The 20,273-nt window shown below is 40.6% G+C and overlaps 1 long non-coding RNA gene across 1 annotated transcript in view; it reads right to left on the reverse strand.

Annotated features, from left to right (window-relative positions):
* LOC137154620 (uncharacterized) overlaps positions 1-19,957 on the reverse strand; it is a 182,712-nt gene extending 162,755 nt beyond the window's left edge. The window contains exon 1 of the long non-coding RNA XR_010920252.1: positions 19,785-19,957. This is a non-coding gene — a long non-coding RNA (uncharacterized lncRNA). The remainder of the gene's footprint in view (positions 1-19,784) is intronic.
* Positions 19,958-20,273: the final 316 nt, after the last annotated feature.

Consider the following 20,273-nt stretch of genomic DNA (forward strand, 5'->3'; position numbering starts at 1 on the left):
GTGGCTGCAAAACTTTCGTATGCAAAAGGCAACTTTCCTCTGGCTGTGCTCGGAGCTGTCACCGTCCCTGAAGCACATGAACACTCGCTTGAGACAAGCCATGACGGTGGAGAAGAAGTTGCCATCAGTCTCTGGAAGCTGGCAACTCCTGACTGTTACCACTCGATTGGGAATCAATTTGGAGTTGGTAAATCTACAGTGGGCGCTGCGGTGATTCAAGTATGCAGTGCCATCAATAGACTTCTGCTACGAAGGCTAGTGACTTTGGGAAACGTGCAGGACATAGTGGAGGGGTTAGCCACGATGGGCTTCCCAAACTGCAGGGAGGCCACTGATGGGATGCACATCCCCATCTCAGCGCCTGCACACCTTGTGACCAAGTACATAAACGCAAGGCGTACTTTTTCATGGTTCTGCAGGGGCTCAAGGATCACAGGGGTCGTTTCACAGATATCTATGTGGGATCGTCTGGGAAGGTGCATGATGCTCATATATTTCGTAACTTGGGGCTGTTCTGTAAGATGCAGGTGGGCACTTTTTTCCCTGACCAAAAAATTGACATCGGGGGTGTGGAAATGCCCATAGTGATCCTGGGGGATCCTGCTTACCCCTTGGCTAATGAAGCCCTACACCGGCCACCTTGACAGTGACAAGGAGTGTTTTAATAAGAGATTAAGCAGTTGCAGAATGGTTGTAGAATGTGCCTTTGAGCATTTAAAGGGTAGATGGAGGAGTTTCCTCACTAGGCTGGACATGAGTGAGAAGTACCTCCCTTCTGTGATATCTGCTTGCTGTGTTCTTCATAGTGTGTGTGAAGCGAAGGGTGAGAGGCTCCACCAGGGTTGGGCTGTGGAGGCAGAAAGACTGGCCGCCAATTATGATCAGCTCGATGCCAGCACTACGCGGAGAGCTAACCGCGGAGTGCTTTGCATTAGGGAAGCTTTGAAAACTAGGTTCTGCAATGAGATGCAGGAGTGATTTCTGTTCAAGTATGTTGTTTGCCTTTGATGATACCCCTCCATCCCCCTTTGATATCTGTGCCTGACAAATCCCTCCTGATCAATAGCATATGTAATAAAAAATGTTTTTGAATGATGCAAAACTTTATTTTTTAACATTCATGTCATGGGGGAAAGGGGGGCTGAGGGTTCATTCACTGTCTCCAGAGGAGGGGTGGTAGCTTGCTGGGGTGGAGGAGAGCACATACTGCATCCTGGACAATCCCCTCTGAGACCTTGTGGTGGCGGGGGAGGTGGAGGGCGGCGGAGCCCTCGTTTCAGGAGCATTGTGGAGGGGATGCAGCGGGACTCTGTCCTGCCTCAGCTCCTGAAGGTCCACAAGACGCCGGAGCATGTCTGACTGGTCCCGCAGGAGTTGGAGCATCTCATGCATGGTGCTGCGATCAGTCTCCTGCATTTGTCTATGAGAGTCCGTGACCCTGTCCATGCTCTTGGACAAGGTCAGCCTCCATGCTCTTTGCTCTCTCTGTGGATGTTGAGGCATTCATGAGCTCAGAAAACGTCATCTCTGTTTCTTTTTTTCTTTTTTCTGATCTGAGACTGTCTTTCCACAGCAATTCTTAAGGGTCAGTACTCAGCAGAGGTGTCTACACAATGAAAGAAAAATAACAAAGCAGCCAGAGTTAGCATAGTGAAGAAAGTGATACAAATGTTTCTATTTCAATAAGGAGACCATGAGACAATGTAGCCACAAGTAGCAGAGTTAATAAAGTGATAAAAATGTTACTATGTACATAATTAGACCATGAAACAATGTAGCTAGCAAATGATTTCCTCTCTCTGCTTGTATTTCAAACCCTTATAAAGCTCAGCTGCGTACAACTTGTGTCTGGGTGGGGGAGAAATCTCAGCTCGGATTTCAGACCCTTACAGAGACCAAGTACAGACGGCTTGCTGTGGGTGGAGAGAAATGCTTAAAACAGAAGAAGCCATGATGCTGGCTACCTTGATTGCAGAGAAGATTCCTGCCGTGGGGGGAGGAACATAACAGCCCTCTCCTGAAAAGTTTTTCCCATGCGAGGGAGGGATAACAGATTACATACAGTAAAATTTTCCAGGTGATAACTGATGATAAACGTAGCCTTTCTCAACACATAAATCAAATGAGTCCTGGGTTAGCACCCAGTACAGGCAATGAAACTTCTGAGATCCCCCTCATGCTCCATCCCCCCCCACCCCAATGTACAAGGCCAGAAATGCTCATAAGAAAGAAAACTCACCAGATGTGCCTTCCACGAGATCATTTGTGCTGTCCTGTGTGCTGGTGGACTGTTCTTGGGTCAAGAATATGTCCTGACTTTCTGGGAGAACGGACATCCTGGTCTCCTGCACCCTGCTCTTCACAGCTTCCTCCTCCTTGTCCATGGAGTTCCCATCATTGAGCCAGAACTGACTCCTCGCCCCACAGACCGATGAGGTTTAAGACCTCCACTCAACTCCATGCTGGAGCACGTTTGGGCTTTGCAGTAGCCATGCTGAGAAGAGTGGGAAAGCTCTCTCCATGCTGGCAGCAAGCACAGGAAATGAAGATTCAAATCAACCAGGGGCTGCTTGAGGGGAGGGGACTTTAAAATGGTGCACTATGGCATACCTTCCGGAGGTCAATTAATTCGAATTAAGTCCTATTGCATCCACACTGACACTAATTTGAATTAACAAATTAGAATTAGGCGCTACGCCACTTGCAGAGGTGGTCTTATTAATTCGATTTTACAGGCACCTTAATTCGAATTAACAGTAGCACCAGTGTAGACGTGGGAGTAATTAATTCAAATTAAGGGACTTTAAATCAACCTAAGCCGCCAGTGTAGACCAGGCCTAAGATAACTAGACTTTGTCAGTAGGATGGTATCAGTACACAGCCCCATTGCATTTTATTCACTCACCACCATTGTTCTTTTATCTTATAATTTTGGTCAGATTTCTTGAGCTAAGAGCACTATGGAGAAGGCAAAGAGGAGCAGGGGAAGAGGACATCTTTGTCCAGTGCCACACAAGACAAAAGTTACATTGAGTTCCCATTTGCTCTATGCAAGAGGATTTATATATGTGCTCTCCATTTTTGAAAAGTTCTCCCTGGTATTTTTTAAAATAGTATTTTCACTCCCAGCCAATATCACTGTCCATATTTAACTAGTTTTATGTTACACATTGCCTGCTCCTCTTCTTATTCAATTGCTTACAAAAGAGGACTGTAATGTTTAAAAGTAGAGAGCACTAGTACTGTATTGTACATGTCTTCTTCTGACTAGCTTTGAGATTTTTCTTGCTTAGATTGCCAGATGAGATCTTTTCCAAAAAAAAACCTAACAATTTCAAGATGTACTTTTTCACACTGCATAATTGTTAAATGATAAACAGTCCAGCTGTTAATATAAGGCAGTTCAGAAGCCATGTTCAGTAACAGGATCTGCAGTTAACCTCATGCCAGGAATGCTCAAACAGCTGAGCAAATATGCTAAGGTCAATCTGGGACAGAGGCTGTGGACACACACTGTGGTTTTGCACACACATCTCCTCTTATAAACACACTGGATAAGTGCAGAGCTCTGCCAATTGTAGTTGCAACAGTCTGTAACACCGATTCAGACTTTTCTACTAACATTTAGTCCAAAAACATGTTCTGATACTTTTGAAATGAAAACAGTATAACACATTGATTGCAGTATTAACCATATTGTGAATCCATACCAAAACCAGAGATAATTCTAGGAGTGACAGTTCACAAATTAAATACCCAACCCCTCCCCCCGTTACTTCACATTTTTAGGAATAACATGGCTCCTTTTGAATTATCAACATTCTGGTTTTTATAGACATCCTATCTTTATTTTATTTAGATTTACTTCAATTGTAAAAGATGTGCTATTTTATACAAACACTCAAGACACCCTTACCTTACTTTATAATGCATCCCAAGTGCAACAGTACAGTTTAAGATAACTCACCATCACTAAGCCAGGCAACTTAAACTCCAGTCTTTTTCCTCCTCAAACAAATTCCCCATCCTTACAATTCCCTTCCCTTCGCAAAATAAATAAATAAATAAATAAATAAAAATTTGTAACATGCCCTCAAAGTCATTAGCACTGGGATAACATTTTCAAAAACATTTCAGTCACCTTTTCAAAAGTGACTTCACCACTTAAATTCTTAAGTCCCATTGACTTTCAATGGAACTGAGGCTCCTAAGTACTAAAAAGTCCATTTTGAAAATGGGATTGAGGCGTTTTTGAAGTTTTACCCTAAGGCTATTTTCTTTCTTTGAATAGAAAAATGCCACTCAGAATATTTTTTGGAGGTCTCCCATTCAAGTACAGACCAGACCTGTCCTTCCTCAGATTGTAATACCAAACATGATTGCAATCTGAATTGGTATCTGCACCGATTCTATTAGCGTTTATTCATTTTCAAATGATTTTGGCAGGGGTGCCAATAACAGATTTCCACTGATTTAGCTGAAGGTGCAAGAAAACAGGACTGGATATAATTTTACCCCTCAGGTTGCAATGCATTAACTGTGGGAGGGCATTGCCTCTATCAATATCCACGTCCCTGCAACTCCCAAGGAGAGTCCTGTACTCTATGACCCATTAGAAGATCAGGAGAAGAACACTGGATTCAGGTTGTCTAATTTAGGGCCTTAGTCTTCACCAGTGAAGGCAAGGGGAGTCTTCCCACTCATCTTAATGGGAACGGGAGTGGGAGCGGGAGCAAGGGCTAAGTGATCAATAACAGAACTGAAGTTCTCACTGTTCATTCACCTCTAATATTCATACATTTAGGGGGTAAACTTTCAACCAGACCTCTACCTGGCTCCACTTGGACACCCGCAAGATTGCAAGTGGACACGTACTTATGCATATACACTACACTTTGCAGGGACAAATTTATTCTAAAAGTTCCAGACTTGAATGTGCCTATTTATATAATCCAGTCCTCATGTGGATGTGCACACCCCTCTCCCACCTTCAATGGTGAGTGTGTTACAAATCCCCTTCTGTGCAGGTTGAGGGCAGACATGAGTTTTTACAGCCAGAGCTAGAGAACCTTGACTGTAGTGGCTCATGATTTCAGTTCTGGAGGTCCCTGATTTAGGCTCTGGTGTGTTGACCAAGATAGCAAGTGCTCATGTGATGGTGATCAACAACTGAGTGCACACAGGTGTAAGGGTGCACAAAAGTATTAGCTCACAAATGCAGGTATAAGTATGTGCACAGAAGTGTAGACTGAGGGCTAAAAATCTAGCAGTTAAAATCAGATGTTTACCCATGGTTTGAATCTGCATACAGCTGATTGCATGCTCAACAGTGGGTGTGCACCTGTTGTGCTCATACCTAACCCATATTCTATGAACAAAGAAGATGCATAAATGGCTGTATGCAAGCTCAATTATACAGAGCACAATCAGTGGCAGGCACAAACTTCAGACTGTTTTAATTCCCAGGAAAAAAGGAGAAAATATTGCTCCTAAGCGACATTGCTTTTGTGATGTGTTCTGATATATAAATATTGCATGCTCTTGGGTGTGTGTGTGTATGTGTAAGCAGTGAGAATGTGGAACAATATATTCTACTTTAGTCTGGCATTCAATGAGAACTAGGCTCAGAGTTGCTGGCATAGTTGTGCAAGAAATCAAAACAGTCATGGGAAAAAAGAGAGTCTGAAAAAAAATTAACAAACATTTGCTCTAAGCAGTCAGGAGATATGGTGTCTATTCTCTAAATCTGTCAAAGATTTCCTGTATGACCTTGTGCAGGTTGTTTGGCCTCTCTTCCCAACATGTCAGAAATAAATATTGAAAGCAATCTCTGGTTATTATTTTAAATATTGTGGTAACTGTATACATATAATAAGATATTTGTCAAATAGATTTGAACAGAACACAAAATAAATAGTTTGTTATGGAAAATAGCTGATAGCCTGACTTTTTCCTGGGTTTCTGGAATAGTGATCTGAAACTTCCCTTTCACCACCTGCCCTGTGAAAAAGTTAATTTCACAATTCCACTTCCCAATGATCAGAGCAGTGAATGCTCATTTTTGCACTGGAATACAAGGGAATGCAGACACAACACACAAAAAGCTATTATGCAGAGAAATAATGGAAGAATAATTAGATGAGTCAGTTACATTGAGTTAGATGTCAACTTTCTAAAGATTTCAAGGCCATTAGCCTATGGTAGATAGTCATGGTGTCCCTAGGTACTACAGGTTATTCACATTTTAACATTTCTTATGCATGTGCTTTTATTAGTTGATGCAATGAATGTTGGACCTATGAAAGCTCCTGACCTATTCATGATCTTTTATTTTAGCAAGACAGGAAAAGAAATCTACAAATGGCTTGTGTCAAAATGGGAAGTGCTTAAAAACATAGCTTGAACTCAATATTTTACACTAGGCACCATCATAATTCTTTCAGTAAGATGCAGAAAAATATCTTAAAGATCTGACAGTTACTTGAAGGCTCTAAAGGACTGAAATGTAGTTACTTTTTTCTTAAACCTAATTAATTATAAAAATTCACAATAAAATGGTTTGGATCTATTTACTGTAGTGAACAACGAGGTCATTGGTTTCCCGTAGTAAGTAAAATACAGATGAGGTTTGTACACAGATAACACACAATTGATTCCTACAGCCAAGGAAAAAAATATGTCTGAATGAGAAATAGAATTCTATTTTATTCAGGCTTTTATTCTACATCTATCACTATTTTATTTGAGATTCTTCTAGAGTTAGAAAATTGAACAAGGAGATTCATATCAGTCAAGTAGGCTTTTCACCCATGGGAAAAGCATGTGCATTAGATTTACATTAGTGAGTAAAATGTGTTTTGTGCTATTTTAAGGGAAGGTAAGGTTCAAGAAATGTGCATCATTTTTGGACTGAGGTTTGTAGTAGTTCTTAGTACTTGAGAGAGAAAGCTTCACCCTTGAGGAAGACAATTCTTGTGCCCGACAAGCAGAGCTATTGACAGTGCTCAAGATGAAGTGGGTTTTTTTAAGGTGTCCTGGGCTCAGACTTTTTAGCGCTTTGAAAATGAGCCCCTAAACTTAACTCATGGTTAAGGGAGCCAGTGGAGGGTAGATCGCAGAAGCAATGTGCTCTCTATAACCTGTGGTGTTGATGAGATATGCTGCTGTGGTCTTCATTAGTTGGAATTTTCTCAGAGCTGCTACTTTCAGTTCTAAATAAACTTCATGGGCATAATCTGAGCGGGAGGTGATGAAGGCATGTGTTAACACTGTTAGGCCATCACTAGAAAGGATGAGATGCAGTCTCCTAGCTATTCAGTGATAGCAGGAGGCATTTCTAATAGACGCTGCTGAATGAGAGCTCTGCATCAGTAAGCAGCCCAGAAGAACACCCAACCTGCAGATCCTCCTGAAAACCTCTGGGCATACATCCTTGATTAAAGGGGACTGTGCCAGGACTATAAACTCTCTCAGATGTTACCTTTTGTCCATAAATATAACCTCTGTTTTTGCTAGGTTTAACTTTGCAGTACTTCCTGCTTCAGGTGCTGAACTGGGCTGACACTGGGATAACTCAGTGACTTTTCTCGAAGGTTATGAACAGACACAGCTTGCTTGTCCTTGACATATGGTTAACATTTGAGCCCGTGAAGGGCTCATTCCGCCGAGTGGCTGCAATAATTATTAGTTGTGGGGAGAGGACTAATCCTTAAAGTATTTGTCAGATTAGGGCCTGAGGAATCATTACTCCTAGTAGTAGTAGGTAATAGTTACTACTCCATTGAATCTCCCTCTGGTAAAGGCTGCCACGGTTACTGAATGATTAATTGTAGCACTCATCCTTTTTTGCTAAGCTGCCACACTACAGCCAATCAGTCTCTACTGTCCTAACCAGCTGTTTGTTCTATCAAGCTCATTACTAACAAAGAGATGGGGGCAGTTCCTCAGCTGACATAAAATGGTCATTGTAATAGAACTATGACAATTTACACCAGCTGAGGACCTGTGCCCATGTTGTTCTCACAGCCTTGGTGCAGTGGGAGAATCACTGTGTCTTTCTACAGAAAGACCATATCTGAACTTTCCACCTCAATCAAAAATCCAGGACAGACTCCTGTATATTTGGAAAGCAAATGTCAGGGGTTAGATATACTGCACCCATCAGTGTACCATATGCTGTTCCATGTTCACATTGTTGTTTCCAGTTCATTCCTGTGTATTTTTCCACCAGGGCACTATGGCTGCAGCTCAGAGTCTCCCTCCCCACCCACTTCCTGGTGAAAGGCAGCAGTGCAGCCACGAGCTACCTTCTGCAGTAGTGAATCCCGGCTGGCCACACATCCCCTGCTGCTACAGGAAGATGAATTAAAGCCCTTTGCTTTTATGAAAGGGCGGAGCCTACTTTGTGTATCTGAACAATCATCTGAATGCTACTCCTTGTGAATTTCTCTGAAGAACTCTATACAATGGGAGTTTCTATCTTTGCCTTTATGCAGAGGAACAAGGTAAGTAAGTGTCACTGAAAAAAGAGAAAGTATTTTTGACTGCCAAGAAGGGATGCTATTTAAAACATCAAGACTTCAGGTTTTCCTTTGTCGCCCCTCTCACTTTCTTCTTACTCATCTCTTTTTTCCCTCTCCTAGTTTCCTTTACTCTTAATCTGCTATTTGTAACCCAAAATTTGGTCACATGTGTAAAGTAATTTCTTGCAGTTTACCATGGTTGCACGTCATTTGCCGCAGGATCACACTCAATTTAATGCTGATGCCACAATTCATCACATTCCTGTGGCTCAGATACACTTCCTATTATCTTGATATTGGTGGCACCCTACTGTTCTCATTCAGAGCTCACCCTGCCTACCTGCTTGCACAAAAGGTAATGTTGTGCTGTTAGCTTTTAACACCTCAGATAGCACAGCTAAAAATGTCCATCTGCCCTCATCTGTCCCCAGAATGATTTGTACTATGCAAGAAAGACAAAAGAAAGCTGGACAGTCTTAGTATTGTAAAATTCCTGTACTCTGGTAGTGGTAGGGGGTTGACTAACATCGCTAAAGCTCTGACCAAAGTTGGCCTCGCATCTCAGAAACCAAATTACATTGATCAATTTGTCATGTAAAATGAAAGTGCCCTTGAAGCTTGTGACATGAGGCAAGGATTAATAGAGCATTAGCAATAAAGTAAAGAAATATGTATAAACAGGGCAGTAACAACTGAAAGTGCTAAGCTCTTAAATAAAATTCATCGAATAAGCTACATGTGACATCTTTATGTTTTCAGATATTTTACTCCACCATCATTCTAATGCCTTCTGCTGGCTTCTGTGTGGAATCATTTATGAATTTATACAAATGGACCTTTTTGAGTAAATACCCACTAATCACAAGGGTAGAAGCCAATAAATTTAGTTGTAATATAGAAAACATGGTAGACTGTCCATAAACACTGCTCTATTGGAATTAACCAAAGACATTATCATTTTTACAATAACAGGTTCAGTATGGATATGAAATGAAAGATTAAGGGCACAATACTGCTCACACTAAAATCAATAGGAATTTTGCCATTGAGTTTAACAAAAGCAGGATAAAGCCAGTGAAGAAAACCTTTTGCAATCTGTTGCTCCTAAAAATACATGTATTTGCACATATATAGAAACATATGCATTACACTACTGTTTTCCCCAAGGAGTAAGTATACCTTGAGCACATTCTCTTTCTCTATCAGCCCTTCACTCTCAAACACCACTTGATAATAGAAATGAGAAAAATGTAGGAAATTAAGTGGTCCTTAAAGTTCACTCCCATTCTTCCAAAAAACCCAAACCAAAACAAGTTCTAAGCTTTGTTTTTCACACTACACTGAGCTACAGAGCTCCTGTACATCTGACAAATCATAATTACAATTTCTGGCATCTCCATGTGACTAGGACTGGCCACAAAACAAGTATTCTGGTTTGTGAAAAAAGCTGAGGTTTTGACATTTGTTTTTGTTCTCCATTGGAACAAAAATGAGACATTTTGAAATTTTCCATGAATAGACATGAGATAAAGAAAGAGCAAGATCTTCACTGCCAGTAGTTGGGTTACTCACCTGGGATATGGGAGACCTAGATTCAAGTCCCTACTCTGCCTTACTCAGGCTAATTTGCCATTCTGGATGGATGAGTCTCTTTTTCTCTGGCCAAAAATGACATGCTAATGAAAAATCATTTTGCTGAAAAATTCCCAACCAGTGCTACATAAGTTTGGGCTTGTTGGAAAAATAGTTTTATTGTTTGCTCTCCTCCTGCCCAACCTCTATCCCTTTTCAGTCAGGGAGCCTATGAAAGGATGAGGTTTCACTCACTGCATCATTCTTCCCACTTTTTATTTCCTCTTTTACCTGCTCCAAAGCCCATTGAGACCAATTGGAGTGTTTCCATTATCTTCAGGGGGCTTCAGATCAGGATGTTCAAACCAATACTAGTCAGGCCAGTTTTAATGGGAGGAAAGAAAGGGAAAGTATGGCAGATTCTCTGACAAAGGGAAAATTCTGTCTCACCTGTGGATTTTCGTTATCGCACGCTCCATGTCAGACAGTCTCCGCAGTGGGATATTCCCTGTCTATATGGCAAATGGAGGCAAACAAGATCTTTGCTCTGAGCCTGGTCTTGGGACCACCCTTCAAAAAGAACAATCCAGAACAATAGTATTTTTCAGTTTGGGATGCTAACTATATAAAAGTTTGAGAAGATGTGAATATAAGATCCTGTAGGAGTTTTACAGACCTTCTCATAAGATGTGTGTGATCTCACACTCAAAAATTGCTGCTCTTTTCAGACTGCATACTAATGAGAGGAGTTGCCCCTGGAGCTTTGAATGCCTCTTCATCTTTATTTCTGTGTAGGCTGGTTCACTTCCAACTTACAATACTGGGATTCAACCAGAAGGGGAACAATACTTCTTCCTATTTTATGAGGAAGATTGTGGTGACCATGGGGATGGAGGCCTGTTTAGTTCACAGAATTACTGTGTTTCATAGACCTTGTATCTGAGAGTTCATTGAGGGGATGGCAAGCTCCAAAAAGCTCTTGGATAAGCAGGTGGTGAGTAGGAAAGATACTTCCAGTGAGAAGATGAAGAGACATACCAACAATGAAGGTGAAAGGTAGTTTTAATAGAGCACAGATCAAGATTGTGAAAGGAATCTTCATATTTCTAGAGGACTGAGAAGATTCCTGAGGACCAGCATTCCTATGCGACAGTGATGCAAGGTGGGTGAGATAATATCTTTTATTGGATCAAACTGACCCATCTTATCTCTCTAATATCCTGGGACCAACACGGCTACAAACTGCATGTGACATGATGAAAGATTCTTATGAGTTTAATGTGCTGCCATCACTGACTTTTCTTTTCAAAAAGTGTCAACCTTAAGTGCCACTGTCAATCCATTTTCTAAAAGCCTCTAGAACAGGGGTGGGGAACCTTTTTTCTGGCAAGGGCCTGATGGTGGCCTGAGTGTCCGCCGCTGAATTCCCCGCCCCCCACAGAACCCCGCCGCGAAACCGCGCCACCGCCGAATTCCCCCCCCGCCACTGAAAAGGGGCAAACGGTGGCAGGGTTTTGGAGGCGGGCACTGCCCCCCCACAGAACCCTGCCGCAAAACCGCGCCGAATTCCCCCCTGCCGCCAGGGCCAGACCAAATGATTTTGGACAGCCCGCGGGCCGGACCAAATGATTTTGCGGGCCTTATACGGCCCGCGGGCTGGACGTTCCCCACCCCTGCTCTAGAATGTCCTTTGCCCTGGTGTGTGTGTCCCTGTAACACGAACATCCAAACCTCAAATGATACACAGACATCATTTGTGAATTTCCTCCAAGATGCTAGGATGGCATTTATCACCGAATTAGAAAGAGTGACTTGAGTTCCTTCCTGTTTCTGCTTCCTAGAGGACTAGTTAGGCGGCACTCTATTTAGGTTGAGAATAGGTCCCTGTTGCTCAATTTTGGCTGTGCATGTATGTTGGGAGTTTGAAATTTTCCAATTACATCTGAATCAGGTCTGAGAAGCAAAGATCTAAGGGTTAGTGAGAAATAGATTATAACCACTGTGGCCTGTTCCTTCGCCCTCTATCATCTTTAATTGCAGGGGTTGAGAGGAGAAAAGGCATAAAGGAGACCTTGTAGCCCACCTCTGAGATAACAAGGACCGCAGCCACCACTTTTGAGTGATCCTTCCCCTTGTAGTACCTCTTTTGGTTTTCCAGATTGCCTCGTATGCAAAATAGGTTTAACAATAAGCTTTCAACTGGGCTTGCAATATATCAAAAGTCTAGATTGTCTAGTCTGCATTCCCTTGATTCTAAGTGTGTCTTGCTGACACAGCTGACATTGACTTCCCTTCTTGATGTAGAACCCTGAGGAACGGTGTGAGAGGTTCTTCCCAGGACATGAACAAGGGTACTTCTCTAACAGCCCTGAAGGTTTTCTGCCTTTCTTATATGTTATATACACACCATGTTTTCTGTAGAATCATCTGTTGAAATGGAGGAATGAGCTTGACAAGTGTACTCCATGCCTTCTCCTAGGGCCATATCCTCCCTAAGTCATACAGGAGTCCAGATACCAGGTCCCATGGGAGTAGGGGGAGAAAAGTATCTGTACTGATGACTAGCTTCTCTGGACCCAACATCAGGTAGCTGATTAATATTGAGAATGAATTCACCAAGAGATGCTAGTACTGGAGATGGACCTGGATGTTTATATACTGATTTGCTGCAATTGTTGGATGGAATCAAAGCTCAAATATCCCACATGACATTCACTAACCCAGGAGCTAAGTCAGATTTTATCATCCTAGGAGGATCACATTTGGCAAATCAGACCCTATCCTCTTCAGTGTCTGTTCTGAAATAAAGTTACTTTGGACAAAAACTTCAGTGCTGGATTTGTGAGGGCTGCAATTGTCCCTTCTGCTTGTTTTCTCAAAGCCAGTTTCTGAAGGCTCTTAGTGAGTCTGCTGGGGCCTGTATAAAATAATGAGAAAGTTCATCCAGGCATGGGTAGAAATGAATCCTTTCTGCTTGAAGGGAGGGTGATAGAGCATTTGTGAATACCTGTGTAGAGGTTATGAGTCCCAAAGGGGAGTACTCTGTATTGAAAATGCTTCTTCTTGTAGCAGAAGCTAAAGTACCTCTGGGTATCTCTCCCTGATCTTATCTCCAGTACAGTTCCTGGAGGTTTATTTTCTTATTCTGAAGTTTCATGAAAATAATGCTATAATGATGGATTTCAGTATTTCCACCTGGAATATCAATCTTGAATATTTGGAAGGACATCAGTTTAGCCTGAAATTCCAGTTTATTTGAGTGGCATTGTAGTTGTCCCCAGGACATGTCTTTGGAAGTTTTGAATGTGCAGGAAGTCAGAGGTAGGTGAAGCATCAGTGCTGATAAAGCTGCTAAGGAAATCTAGATTAAAGTAGACTTTATGTAGTGTGTGTTTTTAGCGAATTCTTCCTGATGGGCAGTCTTTAGCCCAGGCTCAGAGCAAAGCAACAAGGAACTCCTCACTGTAAAGTCCGTCTGACATGGAAGGAACAAAGAATAATTAAATGCCCCTGGTAGTATCCAAAACACCAAAAATAATAAAGGCGGACAATGCACGGACTTCATCTGGTGGGTAATTATTAGGGTAGAAAAGAACTACCAGATAAATCAGCGAATGAGTGTTCCTCAGTTACAGTGGGCTGCATTTGCAACAACTTCAATCTAAAATAAGTGCAGTAGACCTTTAAAGGCTCGCTCTCTTTTGAGAAAAAAATTACTTTAAATGACTTTAAAAAAAATTACTTTAAATGACTTTATCCCTTTATCCTGCAAGGGACTGAGCATGTTCATCTCCCACTGAAGGCAGGAGACTTCCAGCCTCTTGCAGGATCTGGCTTTAACCTCATAAATGATCATCATTTAATATTTGTACTACAATAGTGGCCTACAAGACATAGTTTTTTTAAATACTGAGAATTTTTAATTTTCTCTTTTTGATGCCATAATAAATTAGATCAATATAGTTGGAGAAACATGTTTTCTATTCGTCTGAGTAATTCCCTTCGAGAAGTTTCTAGGAACCATCTTGTACTTTTACAAATGTATTTACAAAGGTTTTATGAAATTCTTTGAGTTTTCTCCCCTCCTTAGTAATGAAATGAAGATTGCTATTGTGCTTATCTGTAATAGAACTGAATATCTTGCTTTATTATTACATACACAGGAATGACTCTGATTCAGCTGCTCGCATACAAACAAAATCAATTTTTATCATACTTGCAGGGCAATATGATTTCAACAGACTTGTGTGAAGATTACATTACCTTAGAGAAGGCAGGGTTAAATATATAGGGCTGATAAACATGTGAATTATTTAGTTGTCGCACAAATGTACTAAGCCTGTGTGTTAAAAATCCTTATGAAAGTTTTAGTGAATCAAATAAATAAATATTATGGTTTTTGTAAATGAAATAACTGTGGACCTTTTGTTTTCTTCCTCAAACACAACTCCACATTGCAAAGCAATGGTCACAATATTTCAGTAAAAAATTAAACTATTATAGATTTACAGAAGAACAGCATTTTCTGCAACCATCTTCTGGTCCCTCCACCCAGACAGTATTTGTAAAAAATTGTATTAAAATAATGTTAAAAACCCACCAACACTGAAATCCTATGGTGCACTTCACTCTGGAGTTACTTCTTATAGCCACATTATAACAAGTATTCCAAGATAAAAATGTCAAGCTGGAGTTAAGGTTGTAAATAAGTATTAATAGTTTATGGGAGATACACACTTTAATAAAGTATTGCAGTTATTAAAAATAATAAAAATAGGGGTTATGAAATTAAGCACACTTCATGGGGTGATCTGTGACTTAACTAGGTGATATTTATAAGGACTAATACGCACACACAAAAGGCATTAAGGTTAGTCAGTGGGAGAACTGGGAATAGGATTCAGGAGTTCTGGCTTCAAAGCATGTGCTCATTTCCCTAGCCAACAATCACAGCAACTGCTGCATGCATGCAGAGTTCCTAAGCCACGCACAGTTTGGGTAAGTTGCACCCAGCTCCTGCAGAATTCCTAAACTTCCTAAAAGGAGAAGCGGATGGTGATAGCACATGCTTTTGCCCTTACATAATTTGGGAGGTTCACATCAATTGCATGAGAGCTACCTTAGCAGTTTACTATTGCTGTCTATATGACTTAAGTCATTTTGGGCCTGATCCAAAGTTCATGAAAGTCAATGGGACTATGGACCTCTGCAAATTTGCCACCGTCAGATCGATTTTTCCAGTTCAATTGAGCGGCAGTGAAGACATGCTCAATCGATCCGGAAATTGATCTAATAAAACTACCTCCCCAAAAAGCATAGTGCTGTGTCAATGGGAACGCATTTCCCATCGGCGCAGCGCAGTGGAGATGGCGCTCTAAAGGGAAATTATGAAGTTGATGGGAGTTACGCAAGCTACTCTGTAATTCCTGTCGACTGCCGCCGAATTCTGCCAGCAATGTAGACCTGCCCTATCTCTATGTTGTATTATTCCTAGTTCTGCAAAAACACAATTAGAGCCTGTGAAGATCACCTTCATTGTGAAATGTCCTGCTTTGTTACAAAAGTTGAAGATCGTTGAAAGTCCTAATTACCATATTTTTATGTGGATGTGTTTAAAATCTTCTGGAGAAGGAAGGCGAGTGCAAAGAAGAAGAGTGATAGTATGCTTTTTTTACTTTTTGGTATCTCTCAAAGACAGTCCATTAATACACTGTGAGCCAAAGTCTGTCCTGTTGAAGACTCCTTCAGTCATTCACCTTCTAGCATTTTAAGATCAATGATATTAAAACAAAAGTGCTGTAACTGATTGACTTGAAAGGGGTATTTCTAAAATGCAAGAGTCTAAATTTGATTATTTAATTTCCTTAAATTAGGTTATAAAGGAATCTCATGTTGGAAAAAAAATTTAAGGGAAAAATGTGAGGACACTATGTGAGAGACAGCTTCCTGAATTTCTAAATTTAAACAGTAACAGGCATTTTGCTTCTATTAATAGTCTGATATCCCTGGAGAAAAACTGAAAGAACTTGAGATCATTTCTTTGACTATTCCCCACCCCATGCAGGCATCAGACTGGAACCATTTTATATTAGCACTCTTCAGCTTGATGTGCTATAGTGATATATTAAGCTGAGCACTAATAACTGGTATAATTCCTAGCTTTCTTCTCTCATTTTAATTATACCTCTTTTCTGTTTGAAACAAGTCTGTGATTTCTTACCTTCTGAGGAGCTTGTTTAATTTCCCAGTATATTTGAATCTCTCTTGCAGATGGTTGGCCAAGTTGTTAAAAACATACCAAAATAAAGTTCAAGGATCAAATCCATCTCTAACTCCAGAGCCATTCTTCTGTGAGGATAACATTCCAAAATAAGATTGGAACTTTTATTCCTTTGCTTGAAATAAATGGTAGTATCATGTGCTTGACTGCAGGACACACTCATGGAAGACTTGTTGCAACTATATAGCAGAGTTAAGCGAATTTCTCACATACACACAAAGAGATCAGGGGCCCATTTGTTGCTCCACAGATGGAACATCTATACAAAGTATGAAGTGTGTCTAACCAGAGATTCCTACAGACAAACAGTATTCTGACACAATCTCATACTTATCCCAAAAAAAACCAAATTGCTTTACAACAGCGAAAGGTCCCCACTTCGGGGCAGAAACATAGCAACAATTTAATCTGATTACAGGACTAATAATTTATTCCATACAAAGGGGAGAGGGAAAAATAGGTAGGCAGAATGTGATTACCCACTTCGGGATTTCCCTAGAATACCAGGGCTAACATCCCCCCTTATTTTTTTTTTAATGAAAAATTCCATCAGATCTCTAATGACTATACATAATCACTCAGGTCCATGTTTTTACTTTCATCCTATAGAAGGTGCTTCCAGCAGTTTACTGTCTGCTAATATCATAGTGAGTCATTGGTTCAATACTAACTCAGGTGAGGCATGCCAACAATATCACTTCTGCAGCTCCCTGGATACTTCTTGGATGACTTCCATCCATATATATCCCCTGGCCAACCCTACAGAGCTTGCGAGTTCTAACAGGATCACAACACAAAGTAATATGTCTGCAAGCCAAGCCATGAACAAGAGTTTGAAACATACTTTCAAATAAACAAGGGTCCAGCTGATTAACACAAACCTATTCACAGCAGAGTGTGGGGAGCAGAAAAGGTATATGCACATCTTTTTAAACAAACAAACAAAAAACTATGTATAGATCTAGAATTAAACTGCTAAACTGTTACTTTCAGACACACCCTTCTGTTGTTGGAAGAAAAAGAGGTGTTGTGGAGGGACCACATTGTGTTGGGAACAGACAGGGTATTATGGCAGATTCAGCCATTTCTTCTGAGACATAGAAGGGGCAGGGGGAAGTGGTGCTCCCTCCATGTCTGACAAGTTTCACTAGCTGGTGAAGAGAAGGAATTGGACCATAGGCCATTCAGACAGGAGTACGTACTGTTATGAGTCTAATATAGTGCCTACGCTCCTCATTGGCAATGTGACCAGCCTCTTTGGAGGGTACAGTAATAGATGTGGCATACTGCCTGCAGAAAAACTGAACTCCGTTGAAAGAGCAGCCAGATCCTCAGCTGGTGTAATTCTGTATCACTCCACTGATTTCAGAGTAATCAATGTACAACATTCTAGCTAAGTATCTGATTCTTTATACAAGTTCATGCATGCTTCCTGGGATCACTCGCACGATTCTCTGTCATTACCATAGGAGGTTGCCATTTGCCATTTATCTGTAATATAGTTAGAGCTGGTTGGAAAGTGGGTATCTCCCCCTGAAGAAAAATTAGACTTTGGAATACCAAAAATTTGACTCAGAAGTGTTGCTGAAGTACTTTTATAGGAGTTACAGTTTTTATAGGAGTTACAGTGCCCTCCCCCCACAATTCTCCTCTGTGGATGAAGATCCTTGGCCAGACTATTTCTTGCATAATGCACCAATCTCCCCTCGTACTGAGCCACTGAAGTCCCAAGACACAGTGCATCATGGGAGATGTGGCCCAGCTGGGGAACTTGGCCCACAGCAGAAAATAGGGGCATGAGGCATCAGCATTTCTAAATCAAAGTGTTTAATTTCCTAGTTCAAAATGGAAGGTTGGGGGGGGGGGGGAATGCCTCATTTGACACGAAGTGGAAGTATTCTGTGTGAAACAATCACTTTTTGTGGAAATAAAACTCCTTTTGCTGAAAACTCAATTTTCCATTGAGCAACAGTTTCAACAGAAAATTTTTGACCAGCCATTCATAGATAGCTCTATATTTCACATGAATGCTGTTACCATTGCTGCCCTTGTAACTTGTTTTTCTTTTCCTCATACCTGTGTGGTGCCATTTAGAGTCTGTCTACACTACACTACATACAACCACGTCAGTGAATCTGGGAGCCACTTAGCTGCCTTTCACCTGGTTACAAACCTGATTCCAATATGTAGTGTGCACTGTTCCTTATCCATTACCTGGTCATAAAACAAGGCAACAGTCTAGTAGATTCAACCAAAATCAAACACACATTTGTAAGCAGATCATGGTATAACAGACTTTAAGCACACCGTATTTTTAATGTAGGCAGGGCCACAGCATTTTCATTTGCATATTCTTACACTATTTCTCTGTCTGAGCCTTTCTTCTTCCAGTGACCTCAATTGGTACAAGTGCCAGTGATTTCATTAGATAAGAGAATCAGATCAGGATCGCATGATGCAGCAACCTAAACTTAAAGTAGCACCGACTACATTGTCCTTGTGGGAAAAAAAAACTTTCACTTCTAGAGAAAGCTCCAAAGTTACTCAGAAAGAAGTTATTCTTTTTAATCCAGTTGTTAACTGCCAAAACTATATTTCACTGAGTTTATATTATGTACACAGTTTCTCATGGCTCAAGCTGATGTCTCTATGTTGGGAGACCTCAGCCATTTCAGTGAAGCACATTGGCTGGTTCATCGCTATTTTTCTTAAATAATGGATGAGATATATTACCATTCACATTTTGATTGCTGCCAGTATTGGAAAGAAACAAATGCTTAGGTCACTGCCAAAAAAAAAAAAAAAAAGCAATTCTAACTTTGCTTTCAACAAATTTGTTACACAAAAGATTAGCTTCATTTTTATTTGTAACCGCAGTAGCAATTCTACAATCACAGCTATAAAGCTGGCAAAAAGCTTTCAGAGAAGACCAGATATTACCATTTAAATTCAGTGATTTCTCCTCTAAAGTGTTAGTTGCATTCAGCCAAAGAGAAGGCCCTATAGCATCTAGCTTCTTCTCCAGAGAATCTGGAAAGTGTTTTTACTTGCAAAATGGCCAACTGCTGTGAATTAGTGTTTCCAGTTACAGGGATATGCATAAGGTAAATACCTGCCATTACGTTATAATAGGAATAGATAAGTGAAAACAATAGAAATAACATTCCATTAGTTTTCACGAAGTTCTAACACCTGAATACACACTTACTTTAACATACACCTTGATCTAGGGTTATTTAATTACCTGGCATGCATAATATAAATGTAATGCAATAGTAAACAACAGGATGTAGACAGGCGAAAACCATATAATTAACATCTCCTTTGATCTCTATTAACACACAAGTGAATTAACCTGAATACATTACTAGTACATTTAACTTCTTTGATATTCACACACAAGTGCTTACCTTTACACACATCGATATTTTCTTTGATGCCAATACGAATACTAGTGTTGAAAATTCAAGATGCGCCTATGTATGGATTTCACAATGACTTCTATGGGCTTGCCTCCTCCCAAATCCATGTAGTTCTTACATCAAACTCCGACTTAGAAGTTGTCATGGTCAACTGGTGAATAACTTACCTTAAAAAAAAAAAAAAGCAGAGAAAGTATGGATAACACCCGATTGGAAAATAGACAGCACTTACAAGGCACTTGAATCTTCAGAGTATTCCCAAAAAGTAACTACTATGCTGGAATTTAAAACTACTATATGGATTTTAAAGATGGGGAAAATAAGTGCTAAAAGGAAGTGATATGACAGTCAGATTAGTGCTGCTAGCATATAGTGTTGGGAACACCATGACATACTCTCAGTAATTGATTTATACATAGTTACTAAATAAGAACTGTTTGACTGCAGACTCAATTCTATCCAAATCTGATTGACTAA

This window comes from Emydura macquarii, unplaced genomic scaffold, assembly GCF_026122565.2.
Source record: "Emydura macquarii macquarii isolate MOO-44397 ecotype Brisbane River unplaced genomic scaffold, CSIRO-AGI_Emac_v2 contig_295, whole genome shotgun sequence".
NCBI classification, from domain to species: domain Eukaryota; kingdom Metazoa; phylum Chordata; order Testudines; family Chelidae; genus Emydura; species Emydura macquarii.